This window comes from Pezoporus flaviventris, unplaced genomic scaffold (assembly GCF_033815535.1).
Source record: "Pezoporus flaviventris isolate CSIRO_AGI_PZ_B2104156 unplaced genomic scaffold, CSIRO_AGI_Pfla_v1 ptg000022l, whole genome shotgun sequence".
Classification (NCBI taxonomy): domain Eukaryota; kingdom Metazoa; phylum Chordata; class Aves; order Psittaciformes; family Psittacidae; genus Pezoporus; species Pezoporus flaviventris.
The window spans coordinates 211,483-234,729 of record NW_026892570.1 but is presented as its reverse complement, the minus strand read 5'-3'; the positions used below and the strand labels follow the sequence as shown (position 1 = coordinate 234,729).

Here is a 23,247-nt window from a genome sequence, read left to right as displayed (position 1 = left end):
CATCCCCATCCAGAGGTCTCAACTACAGTGATCTTAGGTCTACAGCACATCTGGCAGACAGCTTCTTGTCTGTTGCATCCAACAAAGAAGTCCCTGGTTGCCATCCAGTCTTACGGACGCTTAAAACCTATCTTCGAGTTATTATCAACATGGCAGAAGTGATTTTTTTGAGTTGCTCAATGTGGCCGTATGTGTGACTACAAGAAACATGGTACTTTGCCAGTAATCCAAGATAATTCAGGTTATGAAGAACATGCATGCATGTTCATCCCTTAACATATGATGTATGCTATCCTTCATATAACCCAAATCACAAATGAGGGGAGGTGGGATATGTGCATAGCCTGTAGATATTCCTTCAACCAAAGTTTCTCCATGCATGTGTTAGTAAGTTCATGGACAACACATCACAAACTATCATTTCACTGCCTTTCACAACCTGGGCCACTGAATTTATTTTTTACATTTTAGATAACACAGTAAAACTGTGTATGTTTCAGGTTCCTGCACTACTGAATTCAGAGTTTTTAAATAAATGTTTACAGTTTGAAAGCAGAAGATATAAGGAAAAGTAGGGTCAAGATTTTTGCTCTAACATCATTATTTATGTGAAATGCAAGTTAAGTCTACAATAGGTCAAGAGGAGCAAGGGTTTCTTCTCTGTGATAGATCAGACCTGGAAATCAAATGCAGGCCTTTATTCAGTAAAGTGCCTGATGTCACAAGTGTATTTAGTTTATCTGCAGTACTTGAAAAGTCACACTCACGAGGAAATGTGTCAGCAAATGATAAGGGACAGAGGTATGAGAATAAATGAGTCTCACAGGAAAGTTCATTATGTAAAATATAGGCAGAGTGCCAGTGGCTTCCTAGTTCTAGCACCGACACACCAAAATGACATCCCGAGCTTTGTGCAGCTCTAATAAATACTGTGGTAAAATGTTTTACCACCTTAGACTTTTCATACATCTGTGTCTCATTCTGACCTCTTCAATCACTACTGAGTCCTCTGTCAGACCTGGAAGTGTCTTCTGATCATCTATCTGCCTCAATTCTTTCAATCCTTTTTAAATAAATCTCAAGTTTCTGAATGCCACCACGTCAATGTATTTTGCCTACTGAAAGTAGCGGAAAGCGGTTCTTGCAAAATCAGAATGAGTCAGGAGCATGGACGCAGGTCCTGGGAACATGCCATAAGCTGCATTCACAATGGTTTGATTTGTTGACTATAGATATTAAGATTGCTGTTGGAACAGAGTGAAAGGTGTGCTGGAATGAAGTATTTCCAGAAACGGAAAGACTACAGTTCTGAACAGAAGTGACAGACTTGATTACAGCTGAATTTAATACATTCCTGCCAAGGAACACGGAAAATAAAAAATCACTTTTGCATATAAGGCCATGATTTTTATAAGTTCTACTTAGTTTACACTAAAAAAATAATTTCAGAAAGCCAGCTGTATCCTGAGCTGCATCAAAAGGAGTGTGACCAGCAGGCTGAGAGAGGTAATTCTCCCCCTCTAGTCCACTCTTGTGTGACCCCAACTGCAGTAGAGGGTTCAGCTCTGGGCCTCAACACAAGAAGGGCACAGACTTGTTTGGGTTGGTCCAGAGGAGGGCCATGAAGATGATTAAGGGGCTGGAGCATCTCTCCTATGGAGAAAGGCTGAGAGTGTTGTGCTTATTCAGCCAGAAGAAGGCTCCAGAGACACCCTGTAGTGTTGACACGGGAGTCACGAACAATGCAGTAGACGATCAATGTGATCAAGCGATTGCCAAATTTATTACAAAGCCTTAACTCCTTATATACTATTTCTTACATGCACTTACAGTGATTTGGCATATTATGATTGGATACATGTCTTGAAGACCCTTAGTGACTAACATATAATTGGTTATGCACAGGTGTGAGAACTTGACCTCGAAAGCTTGCCAACAGTCCACAGTTCTCATTAACTCAGTGAATTCCAGCTTCTTCTCATCTTGCTTGCTTAAGCTTCTTCGGGCCTCTCATGGCCTTGCTGTATCTTTCAGGATTATTCAGAGTTTATGTACCAATTATGCATTCTCCTGTGAGAACACTGTCTCCACACTGTAGAAGTCTTCCAGTACCTAAAGGGGGCCTACGGGAAATATTAGGAATGCCATTTACCAGTGAGTGTAGCAAGAGGATGAGTGGTAACCGGTTTAAAATTAAAGAGGCTAGATACAGATCAGAAATTAAGAAGCAGCTCTTTACTGTGAGGGTGGTGAGGTGCTGGCACAGGTTGCCCAGAGATGTGGATACCCTATCTCTTGGAGTGTTCAAGGCCAGGTTGGACAGGGCTTTGAGCAGCCTGGTCTAGTGGAAGGTGTCCCTACTCATGGCAGGGGATTGGAACTGGATGATCTGTAAGGTCCCTTCCAACCCAAACCATTCTATGGTTCTGCAATTCTATGATAATTTAATAGTAGGAATAGGTGCTAACTTTAGAAGTGGTAGGTCAACGCAAGAGAAACAAAACAGTAGCAGTAATTCTAAAATGGCATGGTTCAAATATTTTACATGCAATATTATAGGAGAAAGGCCTCATTCCTCCATGCTTGTGCATTAAAATTAGTGTTCCCCTTTCAGATCCCTTTTAGTCAAACCCTGGCTAAGACCAGAATTGCATTAATGATATTCATGATAGCAGACCTACAAACCGAGCTGTGGAGTTCATTAACAGGAGCTTGACGATGATAAAGTCTACTGAGCAGTGGCTTTGTGCCCTTAAGCAAAAACCATTTTTTGTAACTTTTGATAATCCAGTTCCCTCCCAGCTGATTTATTTTTTTTTTCCACTAGAGGATTTCAGTTATTTTCCTCCCAGAATGAACAAACAAGGACAGGAGTTGGCATTGCTGCTGACATTATCAGAAGCCCTAACATTTTCCACACAAAATAATCAATGTATATTTTAGTAACTTCTATGTGTCTATTTTAATTTTTTAAGGCAAACTTTTTTGGACATATCATGTCTAATTCTTCTTGAATATCTACTTCAAATATTTTGAGAAACTTTGTTACTAATTTCCCAGATTATTTTTCTTCACTTGTTTCAGCTAAAGGAATCCAAAAGCCTGTCTTCATTAATGTTTCTCAGTCTTGCGATAATTCAAATGGGTAAACAATTATCTGCTCTATTTCCACTGCCTGGTTTGCAGATCTCCACATGGTGAATGTCTGATCTTAAATTCATCAATGGTCTTTTAGAGAGCAGGCTGTGTATTTATAAAAGGCAGCATTCACCTTTGAAAAAATCTGTTTACAGCTATTGAACTGTATTGCAAGCTCTAGGCCTTTCCCTTTCATCTTAATAATGTCAACCACATTAATTCATGCTTACCACTTTCTATGTAACTCACATGCTAAAGGCAGGATTTCAACCCTTTTCCCAATATTTTATGTGGTTTTCATTCAGTGCACATAGATACTATATTTTTTAAAATACATGCAGGGATGGTCACTCAAACCACTTCCCTGGGCAGCCTGTTTTAATGCTTGACAACCCTTTTGGAGAATAAATTTTCCCAATATCCAATCTAAACCTCCCCTGGCACAACTTGAGGCTGTTACTTCTTGTCCTGTCACTTGTTGTCTGTGAGAAAAGACCAACCCCCCCCCCTCACTACAACCTCCTTTCAGTTAGTTGTAGAGAGTGATAAGGTCCCCCCTGAGCCTTCTCTTCTCTATAATAAACAACCCCAGGTCCCTGCATTTATTATAGTCAAAAGAGTTCCTGGAATTAATCTATGTACCTGATACTTCAAGTGTGACACTTGACCAAAGCTAGGAAATATTAGGAGTGACATACGGAATAAAAACAAGCACAGAGTACTGCAAAGAAAAAACACAATTTTAAATGTATTACATCAAGAAAAAGATATTCCATAACAACAAAGATTGGGCTAAAGGTTCATCTTGACTTAATAGCAAAGGGAAGGGAAAGCTCTTAAGGATAAGTGATGCTAAAAAGGCAAATGTTTTACAGTACATTAAAGTATATTAGCAATATTAGAGGCCCTTTGTGGTTTTAAATCAAATGGTAAAACACAAGGATGAAGAAATTATGCAGCAGGCATATCAGATGCTATCATCTGCTATATGCCTAAAGAGAACATTGTGAGCTGCTGCCACGTGGGTGTGGTTAAGTATTTCTAACCCATTAGTAACTAGGGATAATTGTTAATAATACTGAGCAGGAATTAAAACAGGCCCAGATAACTTGCAGCCAAAACTTCTGAGGAGGTCTTGTTTTATTTGAGGTAAAATTTTAATAAAGCATGAACTCTAAAAGAAATACCAGAAGATCGTTACAGTTCTGCTGTTGTGCTACCGTCAGCTGTAGTTTGATTAATTAAACACGGACATCAGACAGCACAAGTAAACACCTGATAAATTTTCAAAAACATTCAAAACCTGAATGTTCCTAAATGCTTTATGATAAACTGAACAGCACAAGAAGTGATATAATCAGGCTGCCTCTTCCAGCTCTGCCACAGTTGCAGTGTGACCCAGTCAGAATGGATTCACTGGTTGTCTTGCCTTTCAGACAGGGGTTGTGGAGGACGGGAAGTAAAAACAGTCCATCTGAACAGACTTTTCTGGGAAATAATGCATTATTTTAAGTGAAGTTTAGGGTTAGGGTTAGATAATACAAAAATGCAAAACCAGTGTATACGGCAGCAACAGGCACATATATTTTTTTCCAAAACATCTTTTAATTCAATATATTTCTAAGTCTCTCTTTAAAGCTGCAGTTATTTAATGTGTTTTTATCAGCACCGTAAAATACTTGAACATGACAGAATTTAAAGACTGCTGTTAGGCCTCATCACCGTAGCAAGAGATGGTGGGTTTAAATCTGCCACAGATAATGAAACATTTATGTAACATTAATTCTATTTAGTATTAGTTCTATCTATTAGTTTTAATTGTAAAAATATGGGATTTCTTTCCTTATAAAATAGGAATGCAGGCTTGTAGTTAAATGTGCATTAGCTCCTTTAATCCTACACACCGTAAGACTTTACAAAACAATACTAGCAAATCTTAACAGCAGCACACATGTGGAATCAGGAAAATTCTACTATGTGGCCAAATCTTTACAATTTAAGAGAGGAGTTTTTCTCTTACCCTTCCTCTTACATAAACAACAATCTGAAAATCCCTTTGCTTCCTCATTTGCTTATTTTGCTTAATGTCTTTTTTATTTCTCTCAGGAGTTTTATTCTCATCGGGTTTTGGTTGTAAGCAGTATTAGTACAATGGGTAACATCACACTGAAAAGATTGAGATTAGCCTACCATGCAATTAAACTATCAAAACTTGGCTATGATAAGTCTCAGACACCTGTTAGAAAGAAACCTGAGCTACCCCTGCTACTGGTTGTTCTCAAAGTATTCCTACTGCAAGGATCAGTTTTGTCTTTTGAGAATTAGACTAGTTTGTGATTTTTATCCAACAGCTTGTTCACTTTCTAGCTGCCACTTAAATTAGCATCCTTTAGTCCAGGCTTTTCTGTTGAAGGGTAAGAGTATATTAAATAATGTGTACTTGGAAGGTGGTTGACTCTGGGATATTTTTCACTGCGCCAGTATTTGCGGTCATTGAACCTATCAAACTTGTTTGGGCCAGTAAGAAAGTTTCTCTGGATCTATTCCTTTTAAGGAGTGCAGCTACTGTGAGTTACTGAGCAATGACATGCACAAAGTACACAGCTTGGCAAAGAAAATAAACAAGTTAGCTGGAAACTTTATCACTGTGTAAAATAACAAAACAAACAGGAACTCAACCACCCACCCTAAAGAGAAAGCCACACATGACTGTTAGTGCAAAATTGAGTTTATTTTACTCTCCCAATTTTGAAATATGCGTAACATTTGGGGTCTGTTTCTCTTTGAATCTCTGTATCCTACATAGTTGTTTAATCCTAAGAAAAGCAAATATAAACCACTACCAAATAAAAATCCGTTTCCATTTTTCACAGATTAAAACAACCATGCTCTATGAAGGCCCAGAAAAAGCACCAATTTCTCATTTTTACATAGTTTTTGAGTGAATGACAGAAGTTCCAATGCTCTTCTACCACTGCTGTTGCTCTGTAGTAGGTAAGAACATATTCTTAGCTAGAAAGAGTTAAGGAAAAGCATATATGTAGTTTAGGAGTAAAACTGAAATATGAAGTCTTCTGCCTTGAAGTTCTCTCTCCATATCAGCAATACCCCAAAAGCCACTGTAAGCCATTGAAATACAACTACTTTTAACAACAGAAAAACAGAAGTTACTTCCCTCATTGAACCTACATTGATACAGTTTTGGTCATGTTCTTCCTAAAGCATAATCTGCCCTGCTTCTGTAGAACTTATTATACTTACTGCCATTTTGATTCAAGCTACTACTTCCATGTAAAGCACATAATAAAATATATCATTACGAAATATCTAAAAGTTTCTCCTGCTGCAGCTGCTTTCCAGGTTCCTACCCCTGCCTAAAACCACAATATCCACTCTCTTCCTGGTTGTTACAGAGCACTGTTTCTTGGTTTTTTTTCAGTTGGTACCCTCCTGATTTGAAGATGACGTTCACTTGTAAGGAAGCGTAACAACAATGAAAATCTGATAAGGAAAAGAAAGCAGTGTATGATTTTGTGTGTCTTTCACACAAGCAGAAGAAAGAAGGAAGTACCTGTACCTGATTTATGATGTTACAAGATAGTCACTGAAAATTACTTCTGAGTATCCTCTATGAGGTCAAATATAACTACCCCAATTAACAAAAAGGAGTGATTTAGAACTTTTCCCAATTGCATGCAAGCACAACCTTTTCAGCTGCTTTTCAGCAATATGGACATGTCAGACTATCAGATGTTTTGAGTTCCAGGCATTTTTATATCTCTCCAAATTTTTTAAAATCTCGAACTTACTCTTAGGAAACCATACACCTTTTTAGCTGAGGGCAGAATTTTCACCACTGACATTTATATTGTAACCAGCTCTCAAGAAAAACCATACAGACACCACCCTTTTACAAGCTGCTTTGGTTTTGGCAGCCTCCTCAAGATCGCTAGGAGCTCATATGCCTGCATCTGCAGGAGTGGGGATATCTGGTTAATGTCAATCAGGCAGTAGAGTTAAAGGGAAATGTGCTGGGAGCTAATAATTAAATACCATTAGGTCTTAATGCTCTGCACAGCCTTAGAGTGTAGCTTTTCATAAAGCCTAGAGGCTGCTACAGACAAAAGTGGTTTCAAGGTATTTTGAGTAGTTTTATGTCTTTTCAGCTGCACTAAGAGAGATGTAGCAGCATTTTTGATAAACAAAGCCCTCAGGAGCCCTTAGCAAAAAATACTGAAAGCCTTATAATCTGCACAATTCTATTACTCAGCTGCTGGATAATCAAACCATAACTAGTGCAGGTTTATTCAAGAAAGCAAAAAGTAAGCTAGAAGAAATAGTATTGGTGATTGGAAGAAAGCTTATGCATACCACATAAAAGTTAGTTCCAGGAATAAATTGCCCAAACGATTGCCTACATTATATTGACTTGTTCTCAGATGAAGAAATAGATGAAATTCAGTGTAATATGTTGGGAAGAGTTCTTCAGCCTTTTAAAAAATTGTACAGGTACGGAACTCCACAGTTACTGAGAAATTGTTTAGAATGCAACTGTGTGATGCACACAAAAAAACCCTCATCTAAAAGCCTAACCCTGCTACTCATAAGAGATGGGAATCTGTGTAGCTTCCCTTTTCCTCTCCCTTCCTTTGGCTGCTGCATTATGATGTTTTGTTGTTGTGGTTACAGAATCACTGAGGAGGGAATTGCGGCTCTCCTCCATTGAAAAAGCACTTTTTATTGATCCTTCTTAAGTGAGCTGATGTACTCCTGCAGAACCATGGAGGAAAAATAAGCATCTGTTGGTGCTTTTTTCTGCTTTTGAATAATGCTAATAAAGATTAGAGATATACAGTAAGAATAAATTTGGACTTTTGATTTTTTCCCCTTGGAGAGCCAACCCTAATGTATGAACAGATATGATGTGAATTTTCAAAGTTGTTAGGGTAGTGGGAATTGTACTGCTGTGTACACCTTTCTGTCATTCACAAAAAAAAAAACAACAAAACGATTCTGATACTTATCTCAAACTGTATGCACTGGAAATCAAATACTATTAGACAAGGCAAATATTTACTTGCATTAGCAGTTAATAAAACTATTCACAGAACAGCCACATTTGTATGAAAATGCAGGATCAGCAAACTCAGACGATCCTGACTCCTTTGAAACCTGCCTGCATACTTTCTTATGTCAGTAAGGTATTCTAAAAAGTTATTATCACTAAAAAGTACAAAAATATTTAGCTTTCAAATTATGAAGCAACTCCTTTATAATTGCTCTTGAGATTTAATTGGTAAAGGTGGAGACAATTGTTTTCCATGGACTGGAAATACTAAGCTCTGATTTTAGAAAATTCACATGCATCTGCCTATGGGGAAGAAATCAACAAAACAACCACTTATGGTTTTTAGATAAATATTTGCTTATCTTGCTATTGTCTTATGGTTTCACCTATCACTGTAGCATAAACTTTGAGTCAAAAGGTTGCTTGGTATTAAATGCATTTGAAACTCTGCAAGTTCAGAAGTTCAAGTATCGTTCCAAGGTTTGTTTTCTTTAGAAAAAAAATTATATCGGGATGACAGAGTAAACTCCAAGGAAACTTTGAACACAGGCACAGAGAAAGGAAGGCTGAGACAAGAAAAACTTTAATAGTTTGATTCTTAATGCATACACAGTGGTATTATAAACCTGATGATCTAGCTCCTGCACAGTAAGTGTTCCTTTGTCCTCCCCTGAAAAATAACCAAACCACAAATCAACCACAAACCTCCCCCCAAAAAAAACAACCCCCCAAAAAGAACCATTCCACCAATAAAAAGGTTTTCTACATCTGAAATGAACTCAAAAAGAGATTTCAAAACCATGTGCTGATTTTGCAGAATTTCAGTAGAGTTAGAAAGTCATAAATACCATTTTGAAAACTTGTTAAGTTTGAAAATTTGTAATGAGTCTCAAACTCTGGGACATGGAGTACGATGTAGGGTTACATTAGCAGATGCGTCCTGAAATAGCTGTGAAGATGATTCTGCACAGAGAAAAGAAGGTGCAGAACTGAAAAAAAAAAAACCCACACCTTTTTTTTTTTTTTTTCCAGCTGTAGGATCTCTGTCCTGAAAGGAGTTCCCACCTCAACCACCCTGGAGCTAATTTGGAATTTTAGTACAAGTGCCCATGTAGCTCTTCAGCGCTACCGAGTCAAGCACCTTGCTTTCAGTTGTGTCCTCAGAGGATGGTAATAGTTTGTAATACGTTCTGTAATACGTCAGTGCTTTTAATATCAATGAATAGCAAACATGCCTTTTTATAATAACAACACTAATTTCTATATACCTGTATTACCAGAGACCTTGAAATACTTGCAGCAGGCAAAAGCAGCAAAGCAGCCATTGGCTTAACCATGAGATATGGTAAGCTTCCAGGACATTGGAAACCATTGGGTGGGAAGTGACCTTAAAGTTCTTCTAGTTCCACAGGGCACCTGAAGCAGCCTTACTTTGTAGCTTCTCTGAAGGACCCTAGTTTTCCTACTGCAGGCATGACGTAGATGCCACTTTCCATGACTGTGTTCCTTACAAAACACAAAGCAGTTAAATGCTAGATTCAACCGTGCAAGCAATGAGTGAAATACATCTAATTCCAAAAAGCCCTCTAAAATGAAAACCAGCTAATGCCATCCGCAGGCATGTCCCCTCCTTTTCACGCTTCCATCCTTGTTGGGATGTCGGGTGGGAAAAGAGAAAGCAAGCCCCAGATGCAGCGTTTTACGATACTTAACCTCTCAGGTCGCCCCTCTCGCCTCCTGACTTCCTCCAACGGGTGTGTGCGGGGTTGCGGGTGATGGTTTTATTCTGGGGGCTTTTCAGTGTCTATGAGGGTTTTCTGTTCTGTTTTTAAGCAGCCGGCTCCCGCTAGCCCCGACGCTCTGCCGCCTGCCGGGCGCCCCTCTCCCCCTGCCCCGGGCCTGCCTGCCAGGTGTCTCTCCAACCCCAGCTCCCTGCGCGGCGGGAGGATCGGTCCCGCCCAGCCAGAGCAGGGGCCCGGCCGCGCCCGCAAACATTAACCACGTGCCCGTCCCGACCCGGGGCCCCTCTCCGCGGTGGGGCGGGACGGCGCGGCTTTCCTCCGCTCCCCTGCTGTGTCGGAGTCGGGGGCCACGGCCGGCTGTTCCTTTGAAGAGGAGAAGGAGTCGCAGAGCATCAGCGCTGAAACCGAGCGGCAGCTGCGCCCAGACAAGCGGAACGTCCGCCGGGAGCTGAAGCTGCTGCTGCTGGGTGAGTGCGGGCTGCCGACACCCGCATCGCCCCGGCACGGCCCTGCGCGTCCTGCCCGCGCCAGGCGGGAATACCTGTTCCCGTGGGGGTTCTGCGAGTGCGGGGGTCTGTGCCGGTGCAGGCAGGGCTCCTTTCAAGATGCCCCCGCGCGGCAGGGCTGGGGCGGGAACGGCGGGTGCCGCTGCCCGGTGCGCGCAGGGTTGGTACGCAGTGGTTTTCCTTAGAGACAAACCAAACCTAACCTAACCCAACCCAGACCGGAGCGGGCGCTGTGGGGCCGTCGCGGTGCTGTGTACGGGAATGCCGTGGTAAGAAGTAACAAGGGAAATAGAGCTGCAAGCTCAGTAACAGGATTTGCGCGCCTCGCCTGCCTTACGCGTGTCAGGGCCTCGCGGTAAGCGCAGCGAGAGGCAGCAGCAGCCTGCTGGCGCCACTGTTGGGAGCATCGCTCCCGAGGCACCGCTGCCTGCATCAACCACTTGACTTTCTCCGTGAGTGCTGTTCCGCTGGTCGTAGTTCAGCTTGGCGGCTGCTTTGGTGAGAGCTCCAGCGCAGATGAAGCTGGCGGCTTTCAGCCTCTCGAGCTGTTTGTTGCTGCTCCATGCAGACGCAAACACGCCTCCGTTAGAGTTCTTGCTGCTAAGGTACAGGCGGGGAAAAAGAAGCCCCCAGGAGTGTCTGAAAGAAACCAAGACACTTAGACCCATCAAATACAAAATCTTAAACTAAGGTGAAGTAGCCTCAGTCTAGGAGAGTTTTATTTTTCTCTGACAAACAGAAAAACAGCTCGATGCAGAAGCTCCCAGGAATCAAAGCTCCCAGTGTGGGAGCAGCATCTCTTGCTGTAACCAATGCCAGAGGAGAAGTCTGTGTCTCCAGTGCTACCCTGTCCTGGTGTTTACACTCCCTTGCTTACTCTGCTTTCATCTCTGCTTCAGTCAGGTCAAGATGTAGCGGCCTACATAGTGTAACTCACCGAATAACTGGCCAGGCTTCACATACGTAAGTTTTTAGGAAGACTGAACAAAACTGTAGATCACGAACCAAGGCTGAACCGGCTGCTCTCAGTGTTGAATTAAAAAGTGATTTGAACATGAAACTGATTTAAAAAAAGAAAATGAAACCCACTAATACTGACTTGCCTTCAGTGCCTTGTGTCCGGTTGCTACCATCTTTGCCTATTACCTGCATAGAAATCTGTGGTTATGGTGAGGAGAGCGCATGGATAAACAGCCCTTGAGAGGCAGCAGTTTTAAGAATTAACATAAAAATGGTAGGCTGTCAGTACATTGACTCCTGATGGGAAGTAGGAAGATCTCCAGCCAGACAAGACCATGACAGATTTGGATGTATATGTAATAAGGATGCATATTTGATAGACTTGCTGTCGTAGCCCTTTATTTAATATTAATCACCTGGAAGAGTTCATGTGGGTTGCCTATGAACTTTTTATTTTTTTCTTTCCCCTTCAGTTTTAGGCCATGCTTTGTCAAGAAAACAGAGCAGAAAACAGGTTGAGGCTTTACTGAAAGGTTTGCTGTTATGCATGGGATGCTGTAGTCACTTATCAATTTTCCCATTTAAAACATAAGGTTAACAGAAGAAATCATGAAGCTATGAGACTGAGCCATGAAATGCTCTCATGTGCTTTGGAGTTTCTAAGATAGCAAAGGAATTGACCAGCACTGCTTTTTTGCATTTCTCAGAGAAGTGTCCTGTGTTTAGAGAGGGAGTAAGCACAGACATGGATTTTGATTGGCTGCTCACTACAGCAGGAAGTCCCGTGAAGGCTCATCTGATTCTGAGAATTGGACCATGGTCTGAAATACGTGATGGGCGTCCTTCTGTAAGATCTGTCTTCCTAACTGTGCCAAAAAAAGAGTGAGTTTCTGAACATTCTCAGCCATAATTTAGAATGAAACAGTCCAGTTTTACGTTTTCACCTGGGGACAGAAGCACTGTGTTAAACCAGGAATTTCCATACAAGTAGATGAAGTGTTCTCTGGCATTCATTGTGGTAGCAAGACATCTCTTTCAACCTTTTGTTTCCTTGAAGTCATTACATTTCTCCAGGAAACAGAAGTCAATCTTTCTGAGAATGGGAAAGTTTTAGATGTGTCAGCTCACTTTAATTTTTTGAAGGCAGTGGACGGGCTGACATTCAGGGTTGTTCTAAAACGCAGTTTATTATATCTGAGTAAGAAACCTGTCTGTGATGAAACTGATACACATTTGCACAAGTCAGAAAGATACAGAGAAAGGAAATACATCCATGTAAGTTTAGTGATGGTAGAGTCCGTCTTACTGATGTCCTTAGTAGATTTGTCTCAGTTAATCTAAAACAGAAGACTATATTATTATTATTATGAAAATAAGCTTTTTTTTGATTTAATAGTAAGCTTGAAGAGCCAAGACTGAGCATTTAGAGTGAACAGGATTTTTTTTCTCAGCACACTAATGGCTTTGCATGGTTTGTCAGTTTTCTGCTGTAGGTCTTGTAATTGCCAGAAACACTTTATTCTTCGATGTTTTTTTTTTTAATGTGGATTTTATGCATCATTTTCATACTGTCAGTAAGCAGATCTGACTGTGGTGAATGAAAGGCTGGTGAAAACCTTAAGGGCTCAGACAGAGCTGAGTTAGTCAGTGTGACTGTACCTGAGCCATCTAAGTGTTGGAGGGCACAGTCAAGACATCTTAGCCTGTGCAGCTCCATAACTCACTGCAAATACAGAGCAGATAAAAAATGCTGCTGTGTTTCAGCTCCTCACTGTTAACTGGCAGTTGTGGCTCTTGGTTTATCTTTCTGGGATGTGTGTGCTAGAGGAGTGCTTATATTCTAAGTCATGAGGGTATATCTGATAGTGATTGCTTGCTTTTCTGCAGCCTTCCTCCAAGCTGTCTGCCTGCCTTTGTCAGGCATATATTCTTCCTTATATCCAACCTGAACATCTCCTTTTTATGTTTAAACTCATCACCTCTTGTCCTATCATTACAGTCCCTGATGAAGATCGTAGAATCAGTGCCCAACCTGGGGAAATAATAGCATAGTAGGCAAGGCAGAATTAGAATTATCTGAAGTGATTGTTTTACTTAAAAGGGAGATTAGTGGGTAGTATAATGTAGTCATCTTTACTCTTCCAAAAGAGAAAGAAAGAAGAAATGAATGATTTTATTTTTATGTTGTTCATCTTCTGTTACTTGCTAAGTGATTCTTGTTAGGATTGCCTTTGGATTACTTTGTTCCACCATATTTGCTTAATTTTTCTTTGTATAAGTTACGTTTTTGCCTAATACTAGTGGAAAGAAGTACATTGAGTAGTATCTTTCCACTTTGAAACAGAACTACAAGGACTAGCTTAAAATAAGTACTCAGAATTCCAGAATTCCCTCATTATGCAGGAACACCATGTATGAAGTACTGGCCACTGAGCTCATATAAATGAACTTGGGAGCTTATGCATCACAAGCTTTGATTTTTGAAATTCTGAAGAACTGCATCCTAAAACCAAAGACTAACTCTTGGCTGAATTTCTCTCTGAGCAGCTGTGGTTGGGTGAACTAAGCAATAAATTGTTTCGCTTGCACAAAGCAAACGGAATAGCACATACATTCATTTTATCTAATTTGGTATGATTCATAGTCTTATCTACGGCCCTTCCCAAGTGAATGACCTGCTTGATGTTCATTTAGATTAATAAATTGCTCTGTAATATCACAATCACAGTTTGCTCATATCGTTTAACTAGATCAGATAAAATCATGACCTCCTGTTTTTTAATGATCTGTGTAATATTCATAAATACATCTAGCTGTCTACCTTCTCTTTTTTCCTCCACAGCAATTTAGTGTGAAAGCACTCAAAGAAGCACGGACTGCTGTATGCCATACCTTTATTTTCCTTTCTTACGGGTTGCTGTAACATATCTTTATTGATTCATAGCTACGATTAAACACGTTTCCTGTTAAAAAAAATCCAAAAAACTCTCAAAAACCTGGTTCAGTTGATACCCTGGAGGGAAGGGATGCCATCCAGAGGGACCTTGACACACTTGCGAGGTGGGCTGATGCCAACCTCATGAAGTTTAACCATGACAAGTGCAAGGTCCTACACCTGGGTTGCAGCAATCCCAGGCACAGCTACAGCTTGGGCAGAGAAGAGATTCAGAGCAGCCCTGCGGGGAAGGACTTGGGGGTGTTGGTCAATGAGAAAATGAACATGAGCCAGCTTCAGTGTGCGCTCGCAGCCCAGAAAGCCAACCGTATCCTGGGCTGCAGCAAACGGAGCGTGACCAGCAGGTCGAAGGAGGTGATCCTGCCCCTCTACTCTGTTCTTGTGAGACCTCACTTGCAGTATTGTGTGCAGTTCTGGTGTCCTCAACATCAAAAGGACATGGAAGTGTTGGAACAAGTCCAGACGAGGGCCACGAGGATGATCAGGGGACTGGAGCACCTCCCGTATGAAGACAGGCTGAGAAAGTTGGGGCTGTTCATCCTGGAGAAGAGAAGGCTGCATGGAGACCTCATAGCAGCCTTCCAGTATCTGAAGGGGGCCTATAGGGATGCTGGAGAGGGACTCTTCATTAGGGACTGTAGTGATAAGACAAGGGGTAACTGGTTAAAACTTAAAGGGGAAGTTTAGATTGGATATAAGGAGGAAATTCTTTCCTGTTAGGGTAGTGAGGCACTGGAATGATTTGCCCAGGGAGGTTGTGAATGCTCCATCCTTGGCAGTGTTCAAGACCAGGTTGGACAAGGCCTTGCGTGAGATGGTTTAGTGTGAGGTGTCCCTGCCCATGGTAGGGGGGTTGGAACTGGATGATCTTAAGGTCCTTTCCAACCCTAACTATGCTATGATTCTGTGTGTCACCAGGTCACTTTTTTTCCCCACTGCATAAGCAGAAAACATCTTCAAGTAATAGATGTTGATTTTATGTCTAGTAAGTGCTGATCCATGACAGATTACTGCTTGGCTTCCACTTGAATGGGAAAATGATAGAAAGCCACTATTAATTTTGTTCCTTTTTGGTTTGTAGTCAACCAATGGTCAGTTTGAACAAAAAAATGCTTCTGAAGGGGCACTCTTGTAGGAAAGAATCATAGAATCACAGAAAGTTAGGGTTGGAAAGGACCTTAAGGTCATCAAATTCCAACCCCCCTGCCATAGGTAGGGACATGTCACGCTAAATCATATCACCCAAGGCCTCCTCCAGCCTGGTCTTGAACACTGCCAGGGATGGAGCATTCACAACCTCCCTGGGCAACCCATTCCAGTGCCTCACCACCCTTACAGGAAAGAATTTCCTCCTTATATCCAATCTAAACTTCCCCTGTTTAAGTTTGAACCCGTTACCCCTGCCCTGGGAAATAGTTCAGCTTTATGTTATGCAGTAAAATATTAAATACAAGCTCTAGTTGTTATGTTTTTCTTTTTACTTTTTTCTAAACAGTTCTAGGTCTAACAGTTCTTCCACTGAGGAAAACAAGTTAGATTTTTTTTTTTATGAGCAGCAGTGTACGAATTGTTGCCTCAAGAACTGTTTGTTTCAAATGTGTCTTCAAGGCCCTTGAGATCTATTTTGCCACTTCCTCATGTTGTAAATGTACTGTGTTTAATTTAATCTCTTTAATTTGGATAGTCATCTAAGCCTGCAGCTTCATTTGCAAACATCAAAATCAGATCTAATTCGGAATTTGTTTTCCAGAAGATGTGGACATACCTTTTTTTTTGCATGCAGAATGCATGTTGTATCATCCAGCATATTGGAAGCTTATCTCAGCTATGTTACTTTTCTCTGGCTTCAGTTTGATTTAATGTATTTGCATGTTGATCTTTGGGTTTCTTTACTTTTTTTTTTTTTAATAATAAATGTCCTTTGAACTTCATTTAAAAGCTGTTGCAGCTAGCTGCCTTTGCAAAGTAAGTTTCTGGATCAGTGTCATGGAAGGAGAAAATCCTGGAAAGATTTTTTTTATATTGTTTTGGGTCAGGCACCAAGTATCACTAATTGAAGTACTTTACAAATGTATGTGAATATTTTCCGCCTCAGTGCCATTAAGAGTTACTTCTGGGCTTGTTTTGGAAGAAGCGATCAACTTGCTGCTGCATCCTGAAGACTCTTACTAGCTCAGTTGTTTATTAGCCTGGGCACTGAGAAAGCTTACTCAAAGCATGCTTTGGGTATCTCCTTGGAAGGGTTCACTCATAACTGTTTGTAATGTTGTGCATGTTGCTACTTCAAATATGCTAAAATGAAGTTAAAATTTGATTCAAGTAAATAAAATTTCATTCAAAAGTTAGAATCTGATTACGATAAAGTGTATAGAAAATCTCAGGAAAGAAATTACTGGTAAATAGCAGGTAACTACTAATCTGTTTTACCCTAGTACTTCCCTATTTTCACTTAGTAAATTCATTTACCCTGTGGTTTAAAGACCCCTGAAGATTTTTATTTCTTTGCTGAGCAGATGACCAATAAAAAAAAAAAAGAAAAAGTGAAAAATTTCCATTCTCTATCATACTTAAATGCTGAAATTTATCAGTAGCTTACAAATTTTTTTTTGGTTATGTGTTTTAAACTGTGCATTAAGTGGCCTTTGAGCCATCTTGTATCTTGATGATTTTCTGTAGTTATGCTTTGCCTCACATCTGTTGGTGTATAAAATTCTGTGTAAATTTAGATGAAGATTTTGTAGATACAACTTCATTTGCAGTGTTTCTTGAAAGAGTAAGCTAACTTCTCAGTATGTCTAGCAGGGTGTGGTTTTCTACCTGGCCCTTTTCTACTACTCAGATACATAGTTTGACATTTGACTGTTGACTGGATCTCGTTTCTTTCTTAAATAGGGACAGTAATCCGCTTTTGTTTTTCTGAAATACTATGTCCTGTGGAGTCTTCCATCAGTTCCTATGAAAAGCAGCACTGCAATATCAGTGCTAGAAGAACTGTAAGGTATAGCTGAAAAATTAATGTTCCAGCATATGGCAGCCTATTATGAAAAATCTGTAAAATTCAGGTTCTTTAAATCAGAAGCATAGAATGGTATTACAGTTTCTTGGACATTCCACTTTCCGCTGCTGTATAATTAACCCAGAGTTACGGTTGCAGCACAGGAAACTTTGAAATTATTTTTTCAGTCACTTCTGCCTGCAAATTCTTCACTGATGCATGAGTTGAAGACAGCACAGAGAAGGAACATTTTCCACTTAAAACATATGCACTTAAAGCAAGTATCAAAAGCAGTGTGAAAAAAAAGATAATTATGTACTTATTTCCAATCTATGGATAATTGCTTAGCACAGCAATATTTGTGTTTCAAGGCATGGGGTTTTGTCCAAAAAAAGAGGAAAAAGGAACAAAATTTGTTAATGTGCTTAATATCTTGTTTCTTTTCAGTTTTGTTGTAGGAAAATTAAATTTGATGCTTCTTTAACTCAGTGCAAATTAAATATACGTGCTTTTAAACAAAAAACAAGACGTAAAGGCCAGCTTCATTAGCCGTGATTTGCTTCTGTTTTCTCAAATGTCCTTTTGAAACCAAATCTTTTTCCAGTTGATTGAATGATCACTACTTTGTACATTTCTTCTAACATTCATAGCTAATAGACTCATGATATATAATAACACAGGGATGATTAACTTTCTCTAGATAGCATTTTGAACTGTAAATAGGAAAACAATCTTTGCTTGAAAATTAATTGCTGCATTTTTATTTTTTTTTTGGTGGCTGCAGTTAGTAGGCTTTGCTGTCTGAACATGGTCTCTTCTGCATAGTAGTGGTGACTGTATTTTAAATAAAACTCAAGATTCTAATGATTCTATGATTCTGTGATTCATTTCTTTCAAATCCATTTTACTCTAGTTCTGATGAACCTGCAATTTTATCAGGCCAAGCCTGTAGTTATGAGAAAAATTGGAATCTTTGATAAGATTTATTCAGGTCTCTGCGCATACAGGATTCTCAGTTGAAAACTACACTTTCTGTATAATTAGGTTTATAGGATGTTCTTATTGCCAAGAGAAAGAAGATAGGGAGAGAATGTCTTGCTTAGAATTATGAACTGACTTGAGCACTGGCAGTCTGTCCCTGAAATTAAATTGATCATAATTTCCCATGGAAAAGACGGTAGTTCCTTTAGACTAGAGCGCCTTACCATTCTGTTACTGCATGACACAGAGAGATTTCAAACTTCCGTTCTTGTTTTCAAACTGTTTACATGCTGAAACTCAAAAATAGGTGAGTTAAAACCCGTTCTGACAGATTTAAGGGTATGTCTTCTATATAATGCCATCTTAATCTACAGCAATTTAGGTGTTAAGGTGACATGAGAGATTTTTTTTACTTCAGAGTGCTTTTTTTTAAAAAAATGCATCTTTAAATGGATATGTTTTGAAGGGCACCAATTTCTTACAAAGTTGTTTTTAATTGTAACATTAAATAGTCTGTTGTTGCACTTGATGCTTTTTAGTACTTTTAAACTTAATGCATCAGGAATTTCTTTTAATGAGATGTACTATCATCTGTAGGAGTAGAAAATTTTAGTTTTAAGTTTGAGATTGTTTTATTTTGCAGTATTATGTCTTAGTTTTATTATTGTATTTTATCAGTGCAGTCTGTAACAATGTTTAATTTTTAATCCCTCACGCTTTAAATTCTGCAGTTCTGATCAGCTGATTGTCTTTAATACCTGGACATTTGGAAATCTCAGGTTAATAATAAACAAAGGATCTTTTTTGGGGATTGCATGTTACTTGTGTTTTATATTTGGCTATGTGGAGAAACAGCTGGCACCCTGTGAAATGCAGACAAAACAGAGGAACCTGCTTAGTACTTGCAGTCTTTTTATTGCAAATCGTGTATGTGAAGTATTTCACACTTTAGAGCTTGTATCTGAGGTAGAGAGACACACATTAAATGCAACAAGTATTTCTGGATTGATAGAAGCATCATGATAATGGCAAGGGAATGGTGGTACAGTATTTCACTGGCATTCTTCAAGCCTTAATTCAGATGTTTCTGAATGATGACCTAAGAAACCAGATAAGATACAGAGATGATGTATTGATCCTATTGCGATCTAGCGTAAAGAACTAGTATGTGGCTGCTTTGAACAGATTAGGGCACTCTATCTTTTATCACTTTCTGAGGAAAGTATGCTGTCGTGTGAGTCTGTTTTTTAAATGTTTTCTGGAGGAGCTACTGGGCATTTTGAAGCTCAGCATTTCTCTGCTACTAAATTTGCTGTAATCAGACTGTAGTTTTGATCATTTGACAGTTTTCATTAGGGCCATTCTCAAGGAGATCAGTAAATAAATTTTATCCTAACTGCATGATTTGTCAAAGTGTGTATGTAGCATGTGTTAAAGCAGTTGAATGGCTTCACTGAGCTGAATATACTTTGGACTTAGAGTTCAATCCCTAACTATTATCTGTTTTACTTAGTAATTCACCATTACTAGGAGTAATGGTGTGGCTATATGCTGGAATAAAGTGCATATTTTATCAGTTTTTGTTTTGTAAAACTCGTGAACCTGTGTTCACATGTGCAGTCTAGGGAGATGTGTGGAAATATTTTTTTAATGCTTATGTATTACAAATATTTAATACAAGAATTGTTCAAAAGGTGAGAAAGATCACTGAGAAATCCTCAGAAACCACTCTGAGGGCTTCTTTGATTAGATGAATTCTAACACATGTTACTTAGAATCCACAGAAAACCTCTGCCTTAGATTTCAGTATTGGAATGATATTTCTGAGAACAAATTTTATAGAATCATAGAATACTTAGGGTTGGAAAGGACCTTAAGATCATCTAGTACCAACCCCCCTGCCATGGGCAGGGACACCTCACACTAAACCATGTCACCCAAGGCTCTCTCCAACCTGGCCTTGAACACTGCCAGGGATGGAGCATTCACAACTTCCCTGGGCAAATCATTCCAGTGCCTCACCACCCTCACAGGAAAGAACTTCCTCCTTATATCCAGTCTAAACTTCCCCTGTTTAAGTTTTAACCCATTACCCCTTGTCCTGTCACTACAGTCCCTAATGAAGAGTGCCTCCCCAGCATCCTTACAGGCCCCCTTCAGATACTGGAAGGCTGCTATGAGGTCTCCACGCAGCCTTCTCTTCTCCAGGCTGAACAGCCCAAACCTTTTTAGCCTGTCTTCATACGGGAGGTGCTCCAGTCCCGTGATCATCCTCGTGGCCCTCCTCTGGACTTGTTCCAACAGTTCCATGTCCTTTTGATGTTGAGGACACCAGAACTGCACACAATACTCCAAGTGAGGTCTCACAAGAACAGAGTAGAGGGGCAGGATCACCTCCTTCGACCTGCTGGCCACGCTCCGTTTGCTGCAGCCCAGGATACGGTCGGCTGTCTGAGCTGTGAGTGCACACTGAAGCTGTCTCGTGTTTCTCATCGACCAGCACCCCCAAGTCCTTCTCTGCAGGGCTGCTCTGAATCTCTTCTCTGCCCAACCTGTATCTGTGCCTGGGATTGCTGCAACCCAGGTGTAGGACCTTGCACTTGTCATGGTTAAACTTCATGAGGTTGGCATCAGCCCACCTCACAAGTGTGTCAAGGTCCCTCTGGATGGCATTCCTTCCCTCCAGCGTATCAACCGAACCACACAGCTTGGTGTCATTGACAAACTTGCTGAGGGCGCACTCAATCCCACTGTCCATGTCAGTGACGAAGATGTTGAACAAGACCGGTCCCAACACCGATCCCTCAGAGACACCGCTCGTTACTGGTCTCCAGCTGGACATTGAGCCCTTGACCACACCTCTTTGTGTGCGGCCATCCAGCCACTTCTTTATCCACCGAGTGGTCCATCCATCAAATTGATGTCTCTCCAATTTAGAGACAAGGATGTCGTGTGGGACAGTGTCGAACGCTTTACACAAGTCCAGGTAGATGACATCAACTCCTCTACCCCTGTCCATCAGTTCCGTAGCCCCATCATAGAAGGCCACCAATTTGGTCAGGCAGGATTTCCCCTTAGTGAAGCCATGCTGACTGTCACCAACCACCTTGTTGATTTTCATGTGCCTTAGCATGCCTTCCAGGAGAACCTGCTCCACGATTTTGCCAGGCACAGAGGTGAGACTGACTGGTCTGTCATTCCCTGGGTCATCCATTTTCCCCTTCTTTTAAAAAGGGGTTATATTTCCCTTTTTCCAGTCATCGGGAACTTCACCTGACTGCCATGATTTTTCAAATATGATGGCCAATGGCTTAGCAGCTTCATTTGCCAGGTCCTTCAGGACCATGGATGGATTTCATCAGGTCCCATGGACTTGTGTACGTTCAGGTTCTTAAGATGGTCTTGAATGAGATCCTCTCCAACAGTGGGCCCCAGGTCTTCATTCTCACAGTCCCTGCGTCTGCCTTCCAAGACTTGGGTGGTGCTGTCAGAGCCTTTGCCAGTGAAGACTGAGGTAAAGAAGTCATTAAGAACTCAGCCTTCTCCAGATCCAGGTTTTTTTTCTTGACTACCTGTGACTGCTGTTTTTTTGATGGGCCACCCATGATACCGTTTCTGTGTCCCTGGGAAATGACTACAGAAGTAATTTTTACCAGATATATTTTGTCTCTGATATTGTTGTTTGGCTGTTTGTCTGTAACTTCTGGCTCTGGAGTATGGTTTTGTAGTAGTTTCTTAAGTGCTATCTATAAATTACATTGAAAAGGTTAGGTATGGACTTGTTATATATGACCCCAAGTGCCTCTGTGGGTCTGGAGGCTATATTTTTCTTCACTGCAAACCGTAACCTCTAGATCTGAGTTACAGTCGTTTACTTAGGGGGATTAAAACTTTGCATTTTGGGAACGCTTACTTATTCTCCTTTTTGTCTATTTGGTAAGATTCATCCAGCTGTGCCAAGTTTATTATAACAGCTGCAGGAAAGCGATAATAAACATCTTGATATATGCTTATATTCCCTGGGGGCCACAGTATAAAGGATGATTTTTGCTACAAGTTATTTTACTTTTTTTGTGGGAGGAAAAGTGTGGGTTTTCTCTTGCTTTGCCCTTTTGAGTTCAAATGTCAATATGTCAGTAATGGTGGTTTTGTTTTCAGGTTATCATGGTTTTCATTGAGCTCATGACCACAAATCCTGTTTAGTTTTTGCCAGTTCACATGGGTGTGTATTACTGTATTCCAAGTTACTGTATTTGCATGTTACTGGACACAGGCATCTTTTGAAGTCCTATGAGAAATTTGTAATAGTTACTTTGTATACTTACAGTCTTCTGAGAATCTTCCCAAGTGTCCTGGAAAACAGTTCTCTTTTATAATATACCTGTATTTCTTGGCTAGGTTGTAAGTTTGCACTATGCCTTCTATCTCAGTATTAGTTTTGCTGTTCACATAATAATACAAGTGTCTTTGAGGTCTTTCAGCTGTTACAATTACTAAGGATTCAGTACCGGTAGCTGATTGGCTCCTGCTTAGTTCCTTAGCATTAAACTCTTAATCTGTTTCTTAGTTTCGCTGTACAAGATCCTGGCTTCTTTGAGGTTTGGCAGTGGTTGTAGGTTCGAAGTCTAAGTCTCAACTTAAAAATTTGAACCTAAAACACATTGAATGACTATGTGTTTGATATTAGCAGCTGTGGAGAATGGTATAAGGGACGCTTAAGCCTGAAGGAAGGATGATACATGTTAACTAGGTGTGTGCAAGTGTTATGTAATTCAGTGATCACTTTAATTTAGGGATTTAATTTGCCATTGTGGAAGTACCTGTTGGGATGTAAATCTAAACCAGTCTATGCAATGGTGAGGGATAATATCAAGTTCGTAAGTGGATGCAGATGGTTGGAC

General features: G+C 40.3%; 1 long non-coding RNA gene across 1 annotated transcript in view; it reads left to right on the top strand.

Moving 5' to 3' along the window:
* Nucleotides 1–10,329: 10,329 nt before the first annotated feature.
* Nucleotides 10,330–23,247, top strand: part of LOC133270767 (uncharacterized) — a 46,838-nt gene continuing 33,920 nt past the window's right edge. Inside the window, exon 1 of the long non-coding RNA XR_009743899.1 lies at nt 10,330–10,415. This is a non-coding gene — a long non-coding RNA (uncharacterized LOC133270767). The remainder of the gene's footprint in view (nt 10,416–23,247) is intronic.